This window comes from Macaca fascicularis, chromosome 2 (genome assembly GCF_037993035.2).
Source record: "Macaca fascicularis isolate 582-1 chromosome 2, T2T-MFA8v1.1".
In the NCBI taxonomy this organism is placed as follows: domain Eukaryota; kingdom Metazoa; phylum Chordata; class Mammalia; order Primates; family Cercopithecidae; genus Macaca; species Macaca fascicularis.
Window position 1 is genome coordinate 159,429,110 of NC_088376.1, and position 24,229 is coordinate 159,453,338.

General features: G+C 46.2%; 1 protein-coding gene and 1 non-coding gene across 8 annotated transcripts in view; one reads left to right on the forward strand and one right to left on the reverse strand.

The window, feature by feature from the left end:
• MYLK (myosin light chain kinase) overlaps positions 1-24,229 on the forward strand; it is a 274,054-nt gene that overhangs the window by 67,222 nt on the left and 182,603 nt on the right. Inside the window, exon 1 of one of the 7 annotated variants that reach the window (XM_065539128.1) lies at positions 20,395-20,623. The exons of 5 other annotated variants lie outside the window; for them this stretch is intronic. The gene's annotated coding sequence lies outside the window, so the exon portion shown is untranslated. Of the gene's footprint in view, positions 1-20,394; positions 20,624-24,229 lie in introns of those variants that run through there. One more of the 7 variants, XM_065539129.1, reaches the window with a different exon arrangement.
• Positions 3,925-4,055, reverse strand: LOC123572063 (small nucleolar RNA SNORA5). The gene has a single exon (XR_006696403.1). It is a non-coding gene; the product is annotated as a small nucleolar RNA SNORA5 (small nucleolar RNA).

Genomic DNA, 24,229 nt, shown 5'->3' on the forward strand with positions numbered 1-24,229 from the left:
TGGACTAAGTCCTGCCTCAAACCCTGCTGGGTTTGGTTCCTTACCTGCTATCAGCCTGTAATCACAGCCCCATGGCTCAGCTATACCCTGGCAAATCTCTTTCTTTTTTTTTTTTTTTTTTTTTTGAGGCAGAGTCTCACTCTCTTGCCCAGGCTGGAGTGCAGTGGCCAGATCTCAGCTCACTGCAAGCTCTGCCTCCCGGGTTCACGCCATTCTCTTGCCTCAGCCTCCCGAGTAGCTGGGACTACAGGCGCCCGCCACCTCGCCCGGCTGGTTTTTTGTATTTTTTAGTAGAGACGGGGTTTCACTGTGTTAGCCAGGATGGTCTCGAACTCCTGACCTCGTGATCCGCCCGTCTCGGCCTCCCAAAGTGCTGGGATTACAGGCTTGAGCCACCGACCCTGGCAAATCTCGTCGCACACATCAGGTCCACTGTTGCCCAGTTTGGGACAGAATGAGATTCCTCTGCTGGGTAGGAGGTGGAATGAGCAGATCTCCATGGTCTTAACTGTATCTGTGGTTCTGTGATTCACTCTTTCCTTGTCAAAAAGCCCAAGCTTTAAAAAGCAAGTGGGAACAGGTGGTTGGGCCAGTGCTGCTCTGTGATGACCTGGCTGTGGCACCCTGGCAACTCCCCTGGTGTAGCTGTAGGCCTGGGCTGAGCAGATCTGATCCAGATGCAGGCCCAGAGAGGAACCCTGGGCAGGTAGGGAAAGGAATTTGGGGAGATGGTGAGAAATAGGAGTGGTGGCAACTGGCTTCACAGTATATGTTCCACTCTGCTAGAAACGGCCTCTGCTGGGGCCTAAAGACTCCCCAGAAGTAGTCTTAATTAGTGTGTGGACATCTTTAAAAGAATCTAATTTTCATCAAAGGGTTTCAAAGAGTGATGCTTAGCCCAGTGTAAAGGGCATAGTCAAGATCTGATCCTGAAATAATATCTCTGCTATCCTAGATGTCAGGAGAAACTAAAAATATCCTCATCAGTCTGAGGAATTCTTGGTTTATTGAACCCATCTCTTTTCCCTCTGAGCATCCTTCCAGAAAGTGAGAGAGTGAGGAAGTGAGCCAAGAAGCTTTAATTACTCAGTCTGCTGACATTATTTTATCTACGCCACTGATATTAAATCTGCAAAGCATTCCACTTAAATCTCGGTGCTAAGAGCAGCTTCTACAAACTTGGGCCTTTGTCCTTCTGCTGGCTGTGGCCCATGCTCTGTTTCCCACCCTACCTCACCCTCCCTCAGACTTCTTAAATTCCGAAGCTCTGTGTGGCACTGGAAATGATCTGTCTGTGGAATGTCCATACTTCAGGAAAGTCCCCGATCTGTGTGTGTTTATTCCCCAATTCTGCTCCCCACAACTCAGCCTGGCTGTTTGTGGTTGAATTCTGGCACGTGCCCATCATTCTGGAAACCTGGATTTGGCAGGGATATTGTACCATGTTTCTATTATTGGCATCTTTGGAGAAGGAAGAGAAAGTCTGTCTAGTTTTTTCCCTCTCTTTTACATACAAATGAAAATTTATTTCTTATGTTATTAACTTTTCTGGTCAACCAGTCAGATACATCTTCAATTTCAGGTTGCTTCCCTGGAGTGTGGAAGTTTTCTCCTGGTTTAATGTTGACTCTGTTGTCTAATAGCTGGTTCATTTAGCACCCGATTGGTGCTATGGTTATAGCTGCAACAGGCCGCATTTAAGGAGGGCTTCCAGGGAACCAGCTGAGGACTTCAATCCTCATGACCTCTGAGACAAGTGCTGTTACCATCTTGCCCCCATTATAGGGAGGACATGAGCTGAAAGAAGTCCAATAACTTGCTGAAGGTCTTGCAGCAGAGCTGGGTCTAGAAGCCAGGCAGTGTGGTGCCAGAGCTGGCTGACCTCAACGCCTACTTCTTGCTTCCATGCATGCATACATATGCCATACATACATGTGGGAGACCCATAGGATGTATGCCATCAATACATACTGCTGTGCATACCAGTGCTCCCACCATCTTCCCAGGAAGTGTTGGTATCATTATAAAACCCTATCCTCAGCAAGTGTGTGTTAAGAACTTAGTGTGTGCAGATCCAAAGATGCCCAAACCCAGGTCCTGCTCATAGGCATTGCAGCTGGGGAGACAAGGCCTTAATCTGCAGAGTCTGAGCTGGGCTGGGCAGGGGAAGCGTCGTCTGTTTTGTTCACTGCTATGTCTCCAGGGACTGTTATAGCACCTGGCAGGTAGTATGCTCTCAGAAACATGTGATGAAGGAACAAACTTCTAATTAAACAAAGCCGTTTACATTTTTACAAATAAATGAAAGAACATGTGAATTTCTAAGAAGTATGAAGGACATAAATTGAGATTAGAGGACAGATTAAATTATGTACATTAAGCTGTATAAAAAGCTCCCTATGTTGTCCTCATTTTTCTTACTTTTCATAGATTGGTGGGCACAATGTCATGGACGGGGTGCTTGTGGACCCATGTCATAAATAGGGCTTTCGATGCTCTTAGATCCTGCTGGGTGGAGAGGACTTAGAGAAGAGATGGACCTTGAGGTTGGAGTAGGACTCAGCTGGGTGGAAAAGAACGTGGGAGGCATTCCAGAGCTGCCCTCACTGGCAGGATTATACTGGAGAGGGCAGAAGCCTCATGTTTTGCTTGATAACAGTCGTTTTGAACTTCATGACTTCTCGAAGTTTGGATCCTTTTCTGTCTTACTCAATACTTGCCTCACTTCCCAAGCCTAACCTAACTTGGTTGGGTATCTAAGTGTACATCCCTTCAAACCATGTAGGAATCCCTGAACCTCATCCTTGCCTGAATTCTGGCACCAGATCAAGAAGAACAAGCTTGAACGGAGGCTGAGGCAGGAGAGTAGAATACTGGGGAGCCACAAGTCAGCACCAGGCAAGTTGACAGGAATCAAGAGGACCTGGATGCAAGAGCCATAAAATCCCACGCACTCTGACTCAGTAATTGAAGTTCTCGAAATGTATCTTGGGGAAATAATCTAAAGGATTATTATGGAAATAAAGGGGCCAGGTGCAGTGGCTCATACCTGTAATCCCAGCACTTTGGGAGGCCAAGGTGGGTAGATCACCTGAGGTCAGGAGTTCAAGACCAGCCTGACCAACAAGGTGAAACCCCGTCTCTAGTAAAAATACAAAAATTAGCTGGGCATGGTGTCAGGTGCCTGTAGTCCTAGCTATTCGGGGGGCTGAGACAGAAGAATTGCTTGAACCTGGGAGGTGGAGGTTGCAGTGAGCCAAGATTGTGCCATTGTACTCCAGCCTGGGCAATGAAATGAGACTCCATCTCAAAAAAAAAAAAAAAAGAAAGAAAGAAAAAGAAAGAAAGGATAAGTTTATGTCCATTAAACTGTTTGTTTTAATGAAATTGGAAGCAACCTAAATGGTAACTAACAGAGGCATCATTAAGTTTTGGCTTATCTACTTGCTGGAATATGATATAGTCACTGAAAATAAGATTTATGAAGAGTGTTCCATATCTGAGGAAAAGCATGAAAAATGAAGGCAATGATCATTTGTATATATAATTTTATTTTTAAAAGTATATACATAGAAAAATATTGGAAAAATATTACAGAAAATGATAGTATTTATATTGGGGGAAAAGTCATTTGTAATCCTACTCACAACCAAACTTTTAGCCAATATTGTTTATTTGTTTATGATTGACAAACGATGATGGGACAAGGGAACTCAGGTGAGTTCAACATTCCTGTAAAGAGTCAGAAACGAAGACACTGTCGGTCTAGCAAAGGAGTAAGGACAGCTATGAGAACATGTCCAAAATAACCTGCAGTGTGAAATAACAGGTTCCTGGACAGAGGGCACATGAAGCCCGAGCTTGGCCGGAATAGGGTGAATGTGGCCAGGGAAGACACCTTTGTCTTTTGTTTTTCTAGAGGCTTGGTGTCTGTAACCAAATTTATCCCTGAGGCTGAGACACAGGAACAGCGCCCATGAGTCAGTGTTTCTGTGGCAGCCTTCTGGGTCGGTGCCCACACAGGCAGGGCAGGCATCAAATTTGACACAGCTGCATGGGGAAGACATCTTTGAAGTCATGTCTTGTGTCGGGAGACATGGGAGAGATTAGGGTAGAGGTGGCCATATGTATACCCTGGCTCCCCTAAATAGTCCCAGCATGAATATTCAAAGAGCCCTTTCCGTTCTCAAGAATCCTCATTTGGATAATATGTTATGTGGTCACCCTAATTATTGAAAAGGAGGTTGGAGGACATTCTGGGTTGATGACAATTGCTCTGCTGGTTGCCTCTAGTGCTTAAGAGACCATGAATTGTCCGGGTGTGGTGGCTTATGCCTGTAATCCCAGCACTTCGGGAGGCTGAGGCGGGCAGATCGCTTGAGGTTGGGAGTTCGAGACCAGCCTGGCCAACATGGTGAAACCCCGTCTCTACTAAAAATACAAAAAGTAGCCAGGCATGGTGGCACACGTCTGTAATCTCAGCAACTTGGGAGGCTGAGGCAGGAGAATCACTTGAACCCAGGAGGTGGAGGCTGCAGTGAGCCGAGATCACGCCATTGCATTCCAGCCTGGACAACAGAGCGAGACTCCATCTCAAAAAAAAAAAAAAAGAGAGACAGTGAATTAAAATTCCCTGATGCAGAGGTGGGCCCAGCCTGATGGAGAAGTGGCCCAGGTGTTGTAGATGAATATGGCTCTGCTATCCTGATTAAGATAACCAAGGTAATTATTCCCAGGCTGCCCCAGCATGTGGCTATAATTCATATTTAACTTTGACCGAAGAGCTCCTTTTCCCCTTGCAGTCTTGCTCCCCCATCCTGCAAACCTGGTATATGACCATTAAAATCCCAATAAGCAGAAGCTTAAGTAAGGGTATATAATTTGCCAACTGAACCTTCCCCTATTTGCAACCTTTTAGCATTAGCAAGTTATTGACTTTTCATGAAAAAGCGCTGGTATGGCTAGTGCAAAAATCAGTTCAAATGGTAGAGGGTGATAACTTTAAGCAGATAGGGACTTGGCCTGAGTGAGCTTTGTTTACTTCCTCCTGTCTGCCCTTTCTTCTATCGGCTGTCAAGGCAGGCTTTTTGGGAACCCCATTACTGAGCAGACTGCCAAGTTGACGATCAGTGATCCAGCCTGGGAGCCAAGACTAGGTTCATCTTGCGAGAAAAGTGGGGTGGGATTGTGGAGAAGGCCCCCTCCCCTGTGCCCACAGGAGGATTGGTGTGACCCTGAGTACCCCAATATGCCTGGCTGGACATCTTGGGAGCACTGGGAAACAGGAGGTAAAGACCTTCATGCAGTATCTCCTCACGGCCTCAGCTCAGCGGGGCCCCCAGTCAACGGAGAAGCCGTGACAGGCACAGCTGACTGGACATGTGAACAAACAGATTAACAGTTCAGGGACTGCCAAAGTAAAGAAACATCTAGATCTTTCGTAGATGTTTTGTTCGGTTGATTGGTTGAGGGGCACAGGTGACAAGTGTTGGGGCAAACTCTGGCTTTTCCTGTACTTAAGCAAGAAATCAACTTTTGGCACCTGGACACTATTTTAAGTCTCTAGTTAAGAGATAAGGGGAAACCACCATCTCACTCAAGAGAGAACGCTCTGCTTTGGAGGCCAGGCTAGATATGGAATTGGCCGGAATCTGCTGAGATCTGTGGAGAGGACACCTGAGCAAGCATGGGCTAATGTTAAACCATAGCTTCCTAGAGAGGTTGGGTGGGGAAACCTGACTTTCAAAGGGGGAGAAAGTACCACTGCAAAGGCTTAAACTGAAACAGGTGTAAGCAAGATGGTTCTGACCTCCCCTCATTTGGTTTAAGCATACATCACAAGGACCAGGTGCTGTCAATAATGAATTCAGTTTTTCTCTTGGGCCCAGAAACAGAGAGGGATGAAGCCATTAAGGCGATGGAACCCAGCCCTGACTAATAGGTATGAGGGGGAACAGAACTGGGGGCAAGAGTTCTTCAGTGTGGGCGTCCTGAATCTCTGCAGCTGACTCTGAGAAGTCCCAGGGGTCTGCTTTCTCTAAGAACAGTTCCATATTAGGTAATGACAAAAAACCAGAGTGAGATTAAAAATGGATTCTTTTTATTGAGCGTTAATGATAAAAGCTCCAGGTTCTAATGATAAAAGCATTCTGTTCAATGTTATATAACTGTTAGAAATGGGGGTTAGTAATTAGAAGTGAATTGTTAATTTAATAGATATGTTTTTATAGAAAAATGATGTAAATAAGTACATGAAATACTGCTTTCTGGCCTGATCAATCACAGCTGAAGGGGCCTAGCTGTCTGGCTGCTGTGTCCACCAGGTAGAAGCTTACCTAAGTTGCTTGAAAGAAAATGTTCTGGCACTAGAATTGCTGTTTCAAAGCTTTGCAGGGATGGTAAACAACATACTGCTCTTCAGAGCACTATACCAATCTTATTATTGTTGGTGAGAGAGAGCATCTAACACTCAATAAATGCTGGGCACTCTAGGCTGAATGCTAAAAAATGAACTGCTGCCTTTGTTTAGCACAGCATCTCCAGCAGGATGCAGAATTTCAAGTTCAGGAGTAGACAAGCATGAAGGGTTTTAGGGTCTTTGAACAGGCCAATGCCCCATTAGCTTTTTAATTTTCCATCCCACTTTCCTGGCTCCTGCGGCTCTATTTTTCTCTTCGATAAACTGTTTTCTCCAATAGGATTCCAAATTCCCTATTGGAAGTTGAGCCCCATATCCTCTAGGCCCGTGCTCCCTGAGCCAGGTATGAGTGCAGCTAATAGCTGGTGGCGGTCCATTGATCTCCCTGTTGGCCCTGCATCTGCCTGTACTTCCCCCTTGCAGCTGATGGAGGATCCTGTGTGGAAGGGCTCCCTCAGCCCAAGTGCAAATGGCTCCCTGTTTCATAGAGGGTTGACAGGGGACACACTTTCTCCTCTCCGCTGGGAACCACCTGAGCTGACACCTCTGAGCAGAAGTTCCTCTTTGTGTTCCTGCTGATGGGCTGTGCTCTCAGCTGGTCATTGGTTTGCTCCGTGCCTTCTCCAGGTGCCCAGAGGTCACCATTTTCTTTCTAGTTAGCCCCACTCTAGAAGAGATTTAGGGCTGGGAGAAGAGGAGAAACATATGTTAGCCTCATTAACATCTTTGGTGAAGTATGAGGAGAAAGAGGTAGCCATGATTGGTAGAAAAATGAGACTGTTAAGGGAGAAAAGTATGTCTGTTAAAAGTATGACTGATATCTGTTATCACCCATCATTGCAGATGGTAAAAATCAGTTGTTCTCAGCAACATCACTGACTGCCCTGCTGAGACCCTGGAACTGGAGGGTGTCCTTTGGGAGACAGGCAGGGCATGATGTGGAAGGGCCAGTGTGAGTCACATGAGGACAGCCGAGGGTCTGACTGGACTCCCGGCCAGTCCTGCCACAGGCATTGCAGGCAGCTGGTGCTTGAGTGGGCTCACCTGCCTACCTGAGGAGCATGACAGGGAAGGTGAGAAGCGTCCTGAGCCTGTTGAGGGGACTGTTCATCTAAAAGAGACACAACTGGAATCCCCATTGGCAGAGCCAGGGCCAGGCTTAGAGCATCAGGTCAAGACTGTGTGGACTTCAGTCAGCTCAACTTTAAAGAGCTGTGGCTAGAGGAGAGACTCCAGCAACCTGCAGGCCAGCTCAGGGGAATGTCAGGGGAGTGAGGGGCTGAGTGGCAAGGAAACGGGCAGGTGACCACGAGCTCCTTGCTCTCTTCTTGTCTGCCTCTTCTCCAATAGGCTGAGGGTTCCTGAGATCCGGGGCCGCCTCAGAGCCATAGTGAGGAATGTGCCCCTTCCAAGGCTGCTCCCTGAGTCTGTCTTCCCTAACTTCTCTAACTCCTTCGCTCTTCTCCCTGTATTGCTGTGATTCCTGCCTCCCAGCTGGCTGGGATGGAGCCGGACTTGGTCCCTGCTGAATCTCAGAATGTAGATTGGAGCAGCAGTTGCTCAAATATTCAATGAATACTTGAAGGCAATGACAGAGAAGGTGAGAAGTGTCCTGAGCCTGTTGAGGGGACTGTTCATCTAGAGGAGACACAACTGGCATCCCCATTGGCAGAGCCAGGGCCAGGCTTAGAGCTGGCTTACATTTCCTCATTTTGTATTCCATTGAGCGCCAGAAATGAAGCTGAGAGGGCTGAACCCTGACACAGTGGGCCAGCCCAAGCCCATTGGGGCCCAGAAAGGCCCAGGCTCAGCAGATGCCAGCTCCAGACCCAGGGCCGCCCTGCTCACCCATGGCCCACAGGGGGATGCAGATTGAACTCTTCATTCCAGAGAGTGGCCACCTCGATTAGGAAGGGAAGCAGGGGCAGGGGAGGAGAGAGAAATCACAAGGAGACTATGGGAACCACGGGAAACATGACCATTGTGTCCTGAGGTCTGGGGGTAGGGCCTATGTCCGTGTTTCACCTGCAGCGCTTATGTCATTGTATTGGGAGGAGGTTGTTGAAGCCCTCACCTTATTTATAGTCCTAGCAGGCACTGTGGGCCCTCAGTAAATACACAGTGATAGATATGTGGACAGATGATGAGTTCTGAGCCTTAGACCCTTGTTCTTCCTGCTCTGCTGAAAGCACAAACCTGATAAAGCTTGAGAACCGTGATCAGGTAAACTGTTGGAAATAGTCAGGAGAGTCCCATCTTCTCAATCCTTTTGTCCAGTTGTGGAGTAGGCCTTTTAGACAAACAACAGTGGCCTAAGAAGTTGGACTATGGAAGAGATTCCTATATATAAGAACCGCAGGAAATAATGAACTTCTGGAATTTCCTTGCTGAGAGGGCTGTGTGTTGTGGCTGTGGCATTTGGCTACTGCGTGTATGTCCTATTTCCTGTAATACAAGGCTTAGCTCATCACTAGCAGACTGACAAGCTAGTCTCAGAAGCAGGGCAACTGGGATTGTCAAATGGGTTTCCTTGGCGTACTCCATCCTGCTTACTGGTGAGAGGTTTAGGATAGTGTGAGCTGCTGTCTGCAGAGCAGAGTGTGCGAGTGGCCCTGCAGGTGCTGGAGCTCACAGAGAGACTGCCAGGATGTGCACCTAAGATTATATGTTTAAAGGTCTTCTTTTTTTCTTTCTTTTTTTTTGAAATGAAGTTTCACTCTTGTTGCCCCGGCTGGAGTGCAATGGCATGATCTTGGCTCACTGCAACCTCCACCTCCTGGGTTCAAGCGATTCTCCTGCCTCAGCCTCCCAAGTAGCTGGGATTACAGGTGCACACCACCTCACCCAGCTAACTTTTTGTATTTTTAGTAGAGATGGGGTTTCATCATGTTGGCCAGCCTGGTGTTGAACTCCGGACCTCAAGTGATCCGCCCACTTTGGCCTCCCAAAGTGCTGGGATTACAGGTGTGAGCCACCATGCCTGGCCTGTTTAGAGGTCTTCTAACCCCAGAGAGGTTAGGATACTCCCTCAGGGCCTCACTGTTAGGATACCCTGTCCCTGAAATTTTGTGGTCTTCAGTCAGTTTCTTCTCTGTAGGCTTGCTTTGGTTCTCTTATCTATAGACTGAGAAGGTGAGCCAGGGGCTCTCTGAGTTCTGTGATTGTGTGCAATCTAGCGGCAGAGCCAGGACAGGACACCAGGACCTTTGAACTGCAATCCACTCCCGGGTCTTCCCTGTGGCATCTCTAACAATGTGACCTTGTCACCAAGGGTCTGAACCTTGGAATCAGAGACCTCAGTTCAAATCCAGCTGATAATAAGTAGCCATTACTCATTAGCTTAGAGAACTTTGGCTACTATTACTCAACTTCTGCGTCCTTCCTTTATCTTTAAGATGAAAGTAATACAGTATGTATCTTATAGAATTACTTTGAAAATTAAAGTAAACTTAGATAAAGCCCTCAGTACAGTACCTGGTCCTCAATAGGCATTCAATAAATGGGTTGTTTGTATTAGTGACAGTTGGTATGTGGTTCAGTCACTGCACTTGTCTGGAGCTTAGGTTTCCTTTCTGTGACTGGACCAGTGCTTCTCTGACTTAGCCATCCCTGAGGACAGTCGAGAAAGAGCTTGTATTCTAGGATTAGGGGCTTGAAGTGTAGCCTGTAGCAGCTTGCAGAAAGCCTGGCATTTATTTGAACTCCTATTTATTTGTAAAATCTACTTACAGTTGGTATCTTATACAATGATCTGTATTTTTTGGTTGTAATATAAAAATGCTTCTCCCAAATCTTTGAGTGAAGTTGATGTTTTCAGGGTGAGGTAGCCTCAAATATCCCAAAGAGCACACAGCCACACCCCTCTGGGCTGGAGGTAGGATTGAAAGTAGTTTCAAAGGTCCCTTCCAGCTCTGAAATTCCAGGCACCTAGAGTAAATGAGTCTCATCCTCAAAGGACCTAAGGTTGGTACCAAAGAATTCTAAAGGAACCTGAGAAACGGGATCCCTCTGCCCTGTCCCTGGTGAGAATGGACAGGGCTGGGTGGAAGTGGAACTACCAGAAACGGGGAGAGACACAGCCCTCTGCAGTGAAGGATGAAGGAGGCTGGAGGAAGAACCAGGCTGTGTCTGGGCCTGACTGTCAGCCCTTGGGCTGATGACCCTGGCAGGGTTGGCTTGGCAGCTCTCCACCCCCCCAGGTAATTTCCAGGAAACACTAAGCCATTGTTTCTCACCCACAGCTGGAGGCTGTCTGGGGAGGAGCCCTCCTATCTCAGGAGGGCAGCGAGGGCAGGGGGTGAACTGCATGTGGAAACATAGAGCTTGTCACACTGCCAAGGCCTCCTGGCCGTTCTGATACAGTACCTAAGGCTGGGGGTCTGGGCTTGTGCCCAGCTAGTGGGAGGAGAGAGTTGAGGGAGTCTGGAGAAGGGCAGCAAGTTTTTGGAGAGAACACAGAGATTTCTGGCCTGAGAATGGGAACAATGTTTAACTACACTCTGGGAACCTCTGTGTGTGGGGAGAGGCTATCTGCTGATGGTGGTGTCAGCCTTGCACACATTTGCCAGTATGCATGGCCTCTTCCTCAGGCATGAGGGATTCAAATGAAGTCACTCTGTTTGGTTAGGACAAATGTAAGGGTTTTCCTGGGCAAGGGATTGATGACTTGGTCAAATTTATACCCAGCAGATGTCATAGCAATAAAAATCTAAGGGGATAGCAATACATTTGTTACACTGGACATTTCCTGTTTTATAAGGTATTTGTTATAATAAGATTTAACGTGACTTTTTTTTTTTTTTTTTTTTTTTGTGGAGGGCGGGGATGGAGTTTCGCTCCATTGCCCAGGCTGGAGTGCAGTGGCACTGTCTCAGCCCACTGCAACCTCTGCCTCCCGGGTTCAAGAGATTCTCCTGCCTCAGCCTCCAGAGTAGCTGGGATTACAGGCACCTGCCACCATGCCCAGCTGACTTTTGTATTTTTGGTGGAGAGGAGGTGTCACCATATTAGCCAGGGTGGTCTTGAACTCGTGACCTCAGGTGATACCCCCACCTTAGCCTCCCAAAGTGCTGGGATTACAGGTGTGAGCCACCATGCCTGGCCGTAAGATTTAACCTATCTTGATAAACCCTTTCTAATTATGTTACCGAGTTGGATTTGACGTTCAGAAGGACTGGATTCCAGTTCTGCTTTATTAACTATATGACCTTAGGCAAGTCTCACCTGATCTTTGAGCCTCAGGTGTTCCATCCATAAAGTGGGGCTATAAAATTTAGTACATTGGCCAGGCACGGTGGTTCACGCCTGTAATCCCAGCACTTTGTGGGGCCAAGATGGGTGGATCACCTGAGGTCAGGAGTTTGAGACCAGCCTGGCCAACATGCTGAAACCACGTCTCTACTAAAAATACAAAAAAAATTAGCCAGACGTAGTGGTGTGCGCCTGTAATCCCAGCTACTCTGGAGGCTAAAGCAGGAGAATCACTTGAATCCAGGAGGCAGAGGTTGCACTGAGCTGAGATCATGCCATTGTACTTCAGCCTGGGTGACAAAAGCAAGACTCCATCTCAAAAAATAAATACATAAATAAATAATATCTTGGTATGTTGTGAAGTTAAAATGGGATATTGATTAGGAAAGTATTTTATAAGTTGTTAAATAAGTAGCTAAATGTTCATTTTAAGTAAAAACCCTTTTAGTAACATTAGCTAAGCATCACTATCCTCTAGGCCCTCCACTAGCTAGTCTCAATCAATGTAATTACTATATTTCTCAACATTTCTCTTGACCCATCCCTTTACCAGATGAGTTTCCTTACTCCTATATACAAGCACCACCATCTCCCTAGATCAGCTCTGTACTGGAGGGCTCACCTGCTTAGATTACCATGGCCTGTTCTCTGTGCTTTACCAGCTTCAGAGATCTCAACTCAGTCTTTGAAGATACATTGGTCTACTCTGGGCCCTAATTTCCTCATCCATAAAGTAAGGGAGCGGACTACATGATTTAGGTTCCCTTTCATCCCTGACATTCTGCAATCCAGCCATATTTTAGTGTGCTAACAGTAACCTAGAATCTGAGAAAATGAGAGCAATGCATATTGTCCAACCAATTATAAGTAACTGATTTAAAAAGGCAATTTAAAAGCAGGAATTAATAATCTATTCCTTGTGATATATAGGGCAATGTTTGTAACAATATTTAAATGAACTAAAACATTTAAGTGAAATGTGATACCTGAGTCTTCATCATAACTGACTGTTACCAAATTTTTACCACTTGTTGAGTGCTTGCTACGTGCCAGACATGGTTAAAAATTACCTATTACAGTTACAGTGAATTGAGTATTTTGAGTATCTACTTTCTGATAGATGCTTAAAGCTGCTGCTAATCATACTACCCTGCAGATGTACAGATGGCGAAATTGAGGTTTAGAGAAGTTAAGTAAATCACCCAAGGTCATCCAGCCACTGTGTGGCAGTGGCAGGGTTCAAGTCTAGGTGTGTGTAACAACAAAGCCTGTGACGTGATGGCTCCGCCCAAGTCCTCTGTCTTGCAGTCACCACTGTGCTTACTCTTAGGTTGTAAATCTGTTGTTACTACCCTCCTAGGACTGGCGGTTACCCCAGCTGTGTTTATGATACAGTTCTGAACTTGACCCTGATTAGGAATTGGCCCTCTCTATATGTAGTTGAGGCAGCCAGTCTGAGAATTGTATAGGAAAAAACCCTAGATTTTTATGGGAAAAATCTCCACCTAGATTTAGCACCTTCCCTCCTCTGGCATATTGGAGAAACCCAGTCTCGGCTTCCTCCTCACTTCCCTCCCTGTGCACCTGCCCTCTCCTCTCGGTGCTAACCAAGGGTAGAAGTAAAACTAGAAATCCTTAACACTGTTTGCCAGGCTTTGGGCTTCAGCCAGAGGAGGCAGATTGTGTTGATGGATGTAATTAGAAAATGGCAAACCTGCTTCTCAAATCCCAGGTCCCAAAGGAGTTGATAAACTAGGTTGGCTCATGTCTCATTTTCCTTTGCTGTGTCACATGCGGAAGGATTTGGAATAGAAGTATCCCCAGGCCTTTCAGTAACGGAAGCTTGAGTCAACCATGGATGCACCAGAGCCAGACGAGTGATGGCAACTGCCTTTGGCCCCAGGGGTTCCAGCAGGAGCTGTGGACACTGGGGCTGGTGACAGTCTTCACGTGATGAGAGTCTGGGCTCCTACTGGCTACCACGTCGGTGCAGCCCCTCCTATCAGCAGTACTTCCTGCTCCCTCTTCCCTTGGAAGACCTGTTCCAGCTGAATGGCTTAAGCTCTCACATGGAAAGGAGGACACGCACAGAAGCGCCTTCCTTCTTCCCTCTCCTCCAGTCAGCCAGGTGTTAGTTGAGTCACAGAGCTAAAGTTTTCCCAAGGGAAACAGGCCATGGGACCTGGTGCCTCCCCTAAACTGCATAGAGAGGAGCAGGGACCACATTTAGAAGGCAGGCCTGGGCAGCTTCTCTCCCAGTTCACTTGTGCCCATGCCCTCAGAATCTAAGGGTCTTCCTAGCAAAGTATCTTCCGGGCTTGTCCCTTAAGATCATCCCCACAGAACCAGCTCCCTGCAGAAAGCAGGGAGGCCTTGTGTATTTCAGGCCATTCTAGACCGAAGGAATGGGATCTCTAGTCTGCAGGTAGAGAACCTGCTCACAGCCTGCTCCAGGGAAGCGTGTGAGCTGCAGAATCATGAGGTGCATTTCCTTCCTGCACCTTCTTTTCCCAAGTGGACTTTCCTAGGCATCTCACAGACCAGTGTTGGAGAGGAGGGGAGGGCAGGGCCGATTCCTGCCACAGAGAGGTGACCGTTTTCACTCCCTCTCCTTTCTGGGTCTCCTCTCAATCCTGTGACCCTAGAGCACCAATAGCACACCCCACTGCCATGGGTTGCCCAAACCCACCTGCTGGCCCTCTCCCCAGCTTCCTTCCCTGCCCCCTGCAAGATTTCTGTTTCAAAATAACTCAAATTACCAAATGCTGGCAGAATTGAGGGAGTGGGAGTGAAAGGAAGAATGAAGAGATTGAAAGACAGGGAGTATATTCCATTTACCTTATGAGCAATGATACTCCCCAACATTCTGCCCCATTAATTTTGCTGTTAATATTTGCCATTCTGCTAAGGGATTAAATGAGTTCTAAGTCACCTTAAGTACTTAGTCCAATGCCTGACAGTAAGTGCTAAGTACATGGCAACTATTATTGGTTCTCTCTTTTTCTTTCCCCCCTGGGATTTCCCCTTAGTTCTTCCAGCCCCAGCTCTTCTCTGGACAGACCTCATCCAATCAGAGGGCTCCACCTGGGAGCTGGCCAGAAGCAGACAAGCTAGAATCACTGCACAGGTGTGGGTCCAGGACTGACCCAGACCTCAGAGTCTTCCTAGACTGTGCCGCTGTCTCACAGGTGTGCCTCGAGGACCAGGTGTGCCTGCCTGATTTACCTGCCTGGCGGGCGGCCCTGCGCGCAGGGAGCCCCAACAGAAGGCTTTTCTTTGTTTGTTTGTTTGTTTGTTTGTTTGTTTGAAACTGAGTCTCTCTCTGTCGCCTAGGCTGGAGTGCAATGGCGTGATCTTGGCTCACTGCAAGCTCCGCCTCCTGGGTTCACGCCATGCTCCTGCCTCAAGCCGAGTAGCTGGGACTACAGGCGCCCGCCACCACGTCCAGCTAATTTTTTGTATTTTTAGTCGAGACGGGGTTTCACCGTGGTCTCGATCTCCTGACCTCATGATCCACCCGCCTCGGCCTCCCAAAGTGCTGGGATTACAGGCATGAGCCACCGCACCTGGCCAGAAGTCTTTTCTGTTAGATAAGCTTTGCCTCCTCTCCTGGGGTCCTGCAGCAGCTTGTCCCTGCCTGGGCTTGGTTCCCCCTGCTGGAACCTTTCATACCTGCCCACGTCTTGTGGAGAGCTGGTGGCAGTCTTAGAGAAGGGTACACTAGGACAGGAAATGCCCAAAGAGACCCTTCAGGCCATGTAGAGAGGACCAGAGAAGGAAGGTAGTCTTCCTGAGATCACACAGCTGGTTTGGGTGGCAGCACCATAATAAGCATGAGAGTCGCTGATTCTTCTGTGCTATCTCACCCTCCAGTGCCATCCGGATTTCTCCTGTGCTCCCTACTTTGAACAAGGTTGCCTTTATTCTCTGAGCCTCTGATAGAAACCTTAAAATCATAAAAGCAATAACAACATTAACAGTAGCAGCCATCAGAGATTCAGTTCCTATTCTGTGTGAGAGACTAGCCTGAGGCCGCTTTTTATGCACGTTGCTGACCCTTATAACAATCTTGCAAGTAGGAGGGTATTAGCAGTAGCCCCATTTTACAGATGAATAAACTAAGATTTTGAGAGATTGTCAATTGCCTCAAACCACCCTCCTAGGGATTGGAAGCCACGAGCTCTGTTCTTGTTCCCTGAGTCGATTTCCTGGGCTTCGGTGGGCTAGTGGTGGTGAGGCTGCCCCTACCTGAGTACTCATACCTCGTCTCTTAGGGTTTAAAACCCAAGGCACAGTTCTGCTTGGCAGAATGGAGGCGGGGGGGGGGCGTGGTATTTGAGAAGGAGACAGTGGTGGTAGGAGTTCAACAAGTACACTTGATACCCTAAACTGACTCCTGAGGGGGTGATGCCTAAGAATGAAGTGAGTGAACTTTAGGATTCTAGCTGGAGTGTGCGTTTTGCTAATTTAGTTATAAGCAGGGCTCTGGTTCTGGCTTTAATTTCGTTTGCATATGACTTGTATCGCACAAAACTTCTCTCAGTCTGTTCCCATCAAATCCCAAATAAAGCAAGAATTCCAGCAGGAAGAGAACAACTCCAGGAGACCAGGCCTTGCTCCCTCACCCTATGTGTGAGGTTAGGGGTGTTGATTTGATTCTATCTGTGTGCATGTGCCTGTGTGTTGTTGTTGTTGTTGTTGTCGTTGTCGTTGTCGTTGTTGTCGTCCCCCCCTCTTAGGAAAATTTAAAAATAACTTTCTGCCAAAGATGTGGGCACCAGGATTGTGTGAGCAGACATGCTCCTCCCACCCGTGGTCTGCTGCTCTGCTGATGTGGCCCCGCTGATGTGGGCAGCTTGTCTGCCTGCAGAAGCCCAGCCCTTCCTTTAATGTGTTTTCCAAGAGGAAAGGCCCAGGAAGCCATGGGGAGGGAGAGGCTGCATGTGGCTCAGGGAAGAACTCAGCTGTTGGGACAAGAGTGGGCTGGCTTTGCGTGCTTTCATGTGGGAACCCAGGGACCTGGATCCAAATCACTCAAGGATGCCAGCAGGAAACCCTGAGATTGTACCCGGGCAGGCTATGAGTGTGCCCATGTCATAGTCGGGAAGACTGAGAAACAAAGAGTAGAAAGGATGCACAAGTTACATGCCAGGTTTAGAGGTAGGACTGGCAGCTGTGTGCCTAGCACCAAATACATATAGGCCCCAAGGGGCAGATTTGTTATTGCATAACCTGTTCACCTGCCCTTTTCCTTACACACTCTAATATTCTCAAGATTCCCTATACAACAAAATTAAGTGGTGTCATCGTTTGAAAATGACTTTTTATGTTTTTTAACCCAAATTTCTATTCATTCATGCATTCGACAGTATTTATTGAAAACTTCCTGTGTGCTCATCAGTATTTCAGGCATTGGGGATACAGTAGCAAGTGAAACACACAGGACTTGTGACCTGGTGTAGCTTATGTTCCAGTTGGGGAAACAGATATTAATCAAATGTCCACATGACTACAGACTGCCAACTGTGACGTGTAGGGCAGAGAAAAAAAGGGATCTGATGGGCTTCTAACATGGGACTTGGCCTAATCCCAGGTGACAGAAGTCTGTGTTTAGTTTCATACTGATTGTAAACACTGATTTGTTTTTGTTTTTGAACTCAAGTATAGGAATTTAAAAATTGTTTTCTTTTTTTAAGAGATGGGTTCTCACTCTGTCACCGAGGCTGGAGTGCAGGGGTGCTGTCACAGCTCACTGCAGCCGTGAACTCCTAGGATCTAGTGATACTCCCGCCTCAGCCTTTCCAGTAGTTGCAACATGTACGCCACCATGCTTGGCTAGTTTTCTTAAACTTTTTGTTGAGATGAGGTCTTGCTATGTTGCCCAGCTGGTTTTGAACGCCTGGCCTCATGTTATCCTCCCACCATGGCCTCCCAAAGTGTTGGGATTAAAGGAGTGAGCAACTGTGCCGGGTCTAAAAATTGTTTTTCATTGAAACTTCTTCTCAAGCTGCAGTCCATTTGCTGATCTTTCAGAGTTATATTTAACATCCAACATATTAGCTGTTCATATTTGCTTAGTTTAACCCATAGGCTTGATAGACACACTTTCCATATTTTTGCCTAAATCATTATTCTTGGTTCTGTCCAATTCAAAATGACTTTCCAGTGCTGTTATCTACTACCAAAGACCTGTCTAAGAAGACTTAGATCTGCATTCACATCTTTTCCTCAGTAGTCAACAGCATTGTTTTTTGGATTCATTCCTCCCTTTATAAGCCAAAAATATTCTAATATCTCCATGTGCAAGGTTTCCCAGAGTCTGGGTTGTATTCTTGACCAGGGACTTAACTGACTTAAAGGCATTCTATTTATCAGTATCGGTCTCAGGCTTCAAATCGCCCTGGTCCACAAGTGTTCATTCATTCTCTTTGGAAGAAAAGATGGAATCAAATTACATCTTGATTCACTCTCTTGCTCACCTGTCCCTTAAACCACACACCGCTACTCATTTAAAGACACTTTTCCACTGGGCAAATGATTCAAACAGATCTTAAAATAATACATGCAAGCAGCCAACAAACATATGAAAAAATGTGCCACATTACTAATCATCAGAGAAATGCAAATCAAAACCATCATGAGATACCATCTCACATCAGTCAGAATGGCTTTTGTTTAAAAGTCCAAAATAACAGATGTTGGCAAGGCTGTGGAGAAAAAAAAAAAATTTACATTCCCACTGTTGGTGGGAATGTAAATTAGTCCAGCCACTGGGGCAGTTTGGAGATTCCTCAAAGAACTAGGAGTTGAACTACCACTCGACCCAGCAGTCGCATTATTGGGTATATATTCAAAGAAAAATAAATCATTCTGTCATAAGGACACATGCATCTGTATGTTCTTGACAGTGCTATTCCCAATTGCAAAGACATGGAATCAAACTAGGTGCCTATCAGTGGTGGAGTGGATAAAGAAAATGTGGAACATATACACCATAGAATACTATGCAGCCATAAAAAAGAATGAAATCATGTCCTTTGCAGCAACATGGATGCAACTGGAGGCCATTATCCTAAGCTAACTAACACAGAAACAGAAAAACAAATACCACATGTTCTCACTTATAAGTGGAAGCTAAACATGAGGTACACGTGAACATAACAATAGAACGATAGACACTCTAGGGATTACTAGAGGAGGGAAAAAGGGAGGGGAGCAAGTGCTGAAAAACTATTTGTTGGGTACTATGCTTCCTACCTGGGTGATGGATTTAATCATACCCCAAACCTCAGTATCATGTAATCTACCTTTGTAATAAGCCTGCACATGTACTCCTTTATTCTAGAATAAAACTTATTTTTTAAAAGGGAAAATAAAGTAAAAGTTAAAAAATAAAGAAGACCACTTTTCCCTTTCTCCTTGTGTATTTTAAGAAGGATGGAAATGAGAGTAGATGGTAACAGAGAGAGTAGGGAGATAGGCTAATGTGGTGGTTCTCAGAATGTGCCCTGGGGGTTCCTGAGACTCTTCCAGGGGCCCTTGACGTCCAAGTTGTTTTTCTAAGAAAACATCATTTGCTTTATTTCACTCTCATTCTCTTTCAGGTGTACAGTGTTTAAGTAGCTATGATGTCACAATAGATTGGATGCAAAAGCAGATATGAAAATCTAGCTGTTTTCTACTAAGCCAGACATTAAAGAAATTTGCAAAAAGGAGCAACTCTTCTCATTAAATTCTTTTTCGTCTTAGAAAATATATTTTTCTCTTAAAATGTTATTTATGTTAGCCTATAATGGGCTTATTGATGTTTTAAAATGAATTAATATTTCCCAGTTTTAATTTCCAATACGGTAAATATTGACAGCAATAACTCACAAACAAAAGGTCCTTGGGGTCCTCAATAATTTTTAGAAGCATAAAGGGGCCCACCCTGAGACAAAAATGCTTGAGAACTACTGAGAAAGCAGGTAGGGGGTCTCCTAGGTGTTAGAAGAATACCAACTCTTCAAGAATCAGATAGGATTCAAGGGAAAAGCTTAAATTCATGTCATTGCCGATTCGGATGTCCGCAGTCTGCCCCAAGGTGTGAGTTGCATAGGATGTTCCTTTGGAACTAGGAAAATACCTTCTCTCGCTGGAGGAAAAGGTCTGGACAGGGCATCACCTTGCTGCCTCATCTTAGAGGAGTGCTCCAAGGATCATTCCTGAAGCTCTCCAGGGCTCTGGACCAACGAGGCAAAGTCGTGCTCAACATGAACACAGTCTGTGGAGCCTGGCTCTCATCAGCGCAATTCCTTATGAGAAATGCAGCACAGGAGTTCTCCATCCATCTGCTTGCTGGGCTTGCATCCTGCTCTAGGGATCATAAACAAGGCTTCTTCGGCTTAGGGAAGAAAGAGCTGGGTCTCAGGAGGAAATATCTTACGAGCCCTGGGTGGTAATCCCAGGCCAGATGTGCCAAGGGGTTGGAGTGGCGTTCCAGGCCAGATGTGGAATTGGGAGAGTGCCCAGCCCCTCCGAGGGCTCAGCTCTCCACTTGACAGGGTCCTCCCTTTGCTCCACACTCAGATTAGAATCTGCAGCTCTGAACAAGTAAAAATAAAAACCTGTGAGCTTCCACCCCTGGCTCCCCCAGGACTCCATTGAGAGCCTCTGCAGTGGCAGCCAGAGGTTTCAAAGGTCACCCCAGCTGGGCGGATTAGAACAACAGATCTCCCGGACCGGGTGAAGTTGGCTGCTCAGCGGAAGGCAAGTTGCAACATCTGCGAGCAGAGTCAGAACAAAAGCCCCTTAACTTTTTCGGTCTGGCCCTGGGCTCTGTGGCGCCCGGCACTCCTTCGCTCTCCATTCGTGGCTGGACCTTGGACAGGAACCTCTGCAGTACGTTGGTGGTGAAGTGTGGCTGCCTCGCATCCTGACTCATGTGAGAGCTGCCGGGGAAGAGGCCGCGGTAAGGTGGGTCCCGTTCACTGGTGTGTGGCCCTGCCCAGCTTTGCTCCGGTAGGTCACAGCAAGTCAGCCTGGCACAGCTGAGGAGCAGCGCACTCCGGAATTAGGAGTGATTAAGGAACTTGTCAGGATTTGAGTGCATTGCAGAGAGGATTAAGGTGGGAGAGCGGAGCTGTCAGTGCCTGGGGCACTTGCACGTGGGTGGTTTTGCTGCCTCTGATGTGTGCCGTTGTTGGAGGTAGGGTTCACGGCAGACTGCGGAGCCTGCTTGGGAGCCCCTCCCTCTAGGGAAGGTATGGTATTTCCAAGATGCCCGGCAAACTGACCAGGTGCTTCAAGACAATGATCACTTAAAGTGTGTACCCTTTAGGTAGGGAAGGGGACAACTGGTTTCTCTAAACTCGTTCTGTGGTATTTCTTGAGCCCTGCTTTTTAAAACTTATTTTCTGAGTCATTTGCCTCCTAGTTGCAATCTCTTTTCGCTGTAGTTGAAAGTGTTCCTTTCTGGGTTCAAGAGACAATTTAAAGTGCTTTTGATCAAATTAAAGTCCAATTAACTCAATGCTGCTTCAAATGTTTAATATATTATGCTAGTTGTGAAAGCCTCATTTGGAGGTGGGCTTTGGCCCAAGCATCATGGGGTGAGGGGTAAAGGGGTAAGGGGGAGTTTCCTGCTCTTGAACCACTGCTCTGTTTTTTTCTTCTTACTTCTCTGTGTTTCCCGTTTGATCTGTGTTTAGCTTGTATTGAATAAGACCCCCTAGCTGAGTGTGTTTGATTCTAGCCACTGAGCATTGCTCTGCCATTAGAGAAATTATTGCAGAAATCACCCAACCTCTCTGGTTTTCTTGATTGGAATATAGTCAACAGGCTCCACAAGGGATTAGAGAGGAACAAGGTTTGGTCTAATTTACTTTATTATTATTATTATTATTATTTTGTGACAGAGCATTCCACATATGTCAGTAACCATTAATTGTGTGGCAGGGATCTGTTTATGCTGAGGATGGCAGTGGGTGGAGCGATGGGCTGAGGGTGAGCAGAGCTGTTTGGTGTGGCTGGGCTCTGGTCCTGCCCACACAATAGTTGAGTAACTCTCCCCCACAAAACCGCCTTGCAAGGGACTAGATGTTCCCTTGCTGTATTGATTTGCCTGTTCCTTTTCTAATCTGAAGCCACACCTCTCCTAGGGCTGGATGACTCCTGTCTAATGTGCTCTTGAGACCAAGCAGGTGCCTTTTGATGAGAACATCTGGGGCCTTCAGGAGATTTCCATGGGTTTAGATCAAGAGGACTTGCACAGACGGTCCTGAGCCACTCCTACCTTCCAGGAGGATCTCACCACTCCTAGCTTCCAGCTCCCCTGAAAGCAAAGGTAGAGAAGAGTCTTGTGTCTTCAAAGCCAGGCCTGACAGCAGAAGGGGGAGGCACGTCCTCTGCTCCTCTTCCTCTGTACAACTCCCAAGCCTCTGCCTATTGCATTTCTCGTTACTGGGGATGGCAAGAAATGCCTCATTTGAGATTTGGGGCCTCCAAGAAGCCAGCAGATTTTGACTTTGTAATCAGACCTTGGTTTGGTTTTCACTTTTGAGCTGTGTGACCTTAGACAAGAGTAGTTGGCTTTCTGAGCCTCCATGTCTTCATTGTGAAGGGATGATCATTAGAACTGCTCTTTCTGATTGAGATGGGTGTCCAGCGTGATGTCAGCACATACGCCTTGCTCATTATGCTGCTAGTACAGACACAAAGATGCTGCAGGAAGCTGCCCATGGGCCTCAGGCCCTCCTCCCCACCTTCCCAGGGAATTCTGCTATCTGCTTCCTGCTGCTGTTTTCCAGTCACCCCACTCAGATACCCTTGCCTGAAGATAATTGGGGCTTCTTGCTGTCCTTGGTGAAAGGGTCTAGATCTATATTCAGGGTGGAGAGATGGGCGTCCCTTTGGGAACTGGATGATAATGATGTTGACAGTCACTGCTATTGAATGCCTTTTGTGCTATATTATGGGTGTTATATACATTCTCATTCAAGCCTTCCCTTCAACTTTATGAGGCTGATATGATCGTTCCATTTGACAGAGAAAGAGATGGAAGCCAAGAGAGTTGGAGCGCCTTGCCCAGCCCACAGCTTTAAAGTGGCCGTGCCCCTGGGTTTGTGGCAAGGTCACAAAAGTCTGATCCTCATGATATCTGTCCCCACCTCTACCCCAAGTCTCCACCCGGTCCTGGCTGCACAGTGTATCTGTCACTTCACCTCTGTGGCAGAGGAGGAGGGCACAGGGAGCAGTGTTCCTACTGGGGTGTGGTCCTGGGTAGCTATGTGGGATATCAGAGGCCCATTCCTTCCCCAGTCCCATGTTTCTACGGTCACCACACAAACACACAACACACATGCCCCACTCGTGTAATTGTTTGCTGCTGTATACCAAGTCTGTAGCTTGGCACATGGTAGGTATTTAATAAATATATTTTAATTGAGTGAATGAATATATCTTGATGCTTGCCATTAAAATTATAGTATGACTGCTTTTAAATGGTTCTACAAACATACACTATATGCTATAAATATGGCAAAATGTTAATTGTTAAATCTAGGTGATAGGCACTGTGGGTGCTCATTTTATCATTCATTCTACTGTTCTGCGTGTTTGAAATTTTCCATAATTTTTTTAATTTAAAATTTCTATATCATCAAATTCATATCATTATTTTCTCTGTAAATGTGTATCCATAAAGCCATCTGGTATTCCACTGTATTTGACCAGTTCTCACTGTTGGATTTTTAAAAATATGGTCTAGCTTCTGTCATAAATAATGCAAATAGTGTTCTTGTAAATAAATTTTGGGCTGTATCTCTGATTCTTTCCCAATAACTTATTTCTAAATGTAGGATTAATGGAAAAGATATGGATGTATTTTTAAGAGTCTTTTTACCAAATTGCTTTCCAGAAAGACTACACCAGTTTTTAATTCCCCACGGAGGGTGTGGGCATGTCCATCTCTCCATGGTCTCACCAGCAGCATAGGTTATGTTTCTTCTTAAATGTCATTTAAATGAAATGTTTTGGTTCATTTTTAAAAAGTGACAGCTTATTCTTAATTTGCAGTCTCGGATTATCGTTGGAGCCAAGCAGTGTTCAGTGGTACATCTTCTGTGCACTGTTCAGGTCATATCATCCACCTGTTGATCTGTTGGACTGCTTTCTTCTGATATGTAAAGACTTTTGTTTGGTGCAAACATTTTATTCCAGGTTATCACCCATCTTTTAATGTTGTTGATAGTATTACAGAATATTTTAATTTTGTATATATATGGTAGTGGCTCTCAGCTTTTCCCCTTGTTATCTCAACTTTGACTTTTCCTTTCCCACCAGCCCATTTGGCTGCTTACAGGAGGCAAGAGGGCCCAGTGGTTAAGAATAGCGGCTCTGGCACCAGGTGCTTGGGTTCAAATGCCTGTTCTGCCCCCTAATAAAAGCATGAACTTGGACAAATTTCTCAATCTCACTGTGCCTCAGGTGTCTAATCCATAAATTGGGGATACCAAGATTTGCTGTCTCATAGTGTTGTAAGGAGCAAATTAGCTATTTATTATTTATAAAGGGCTTGGAAGA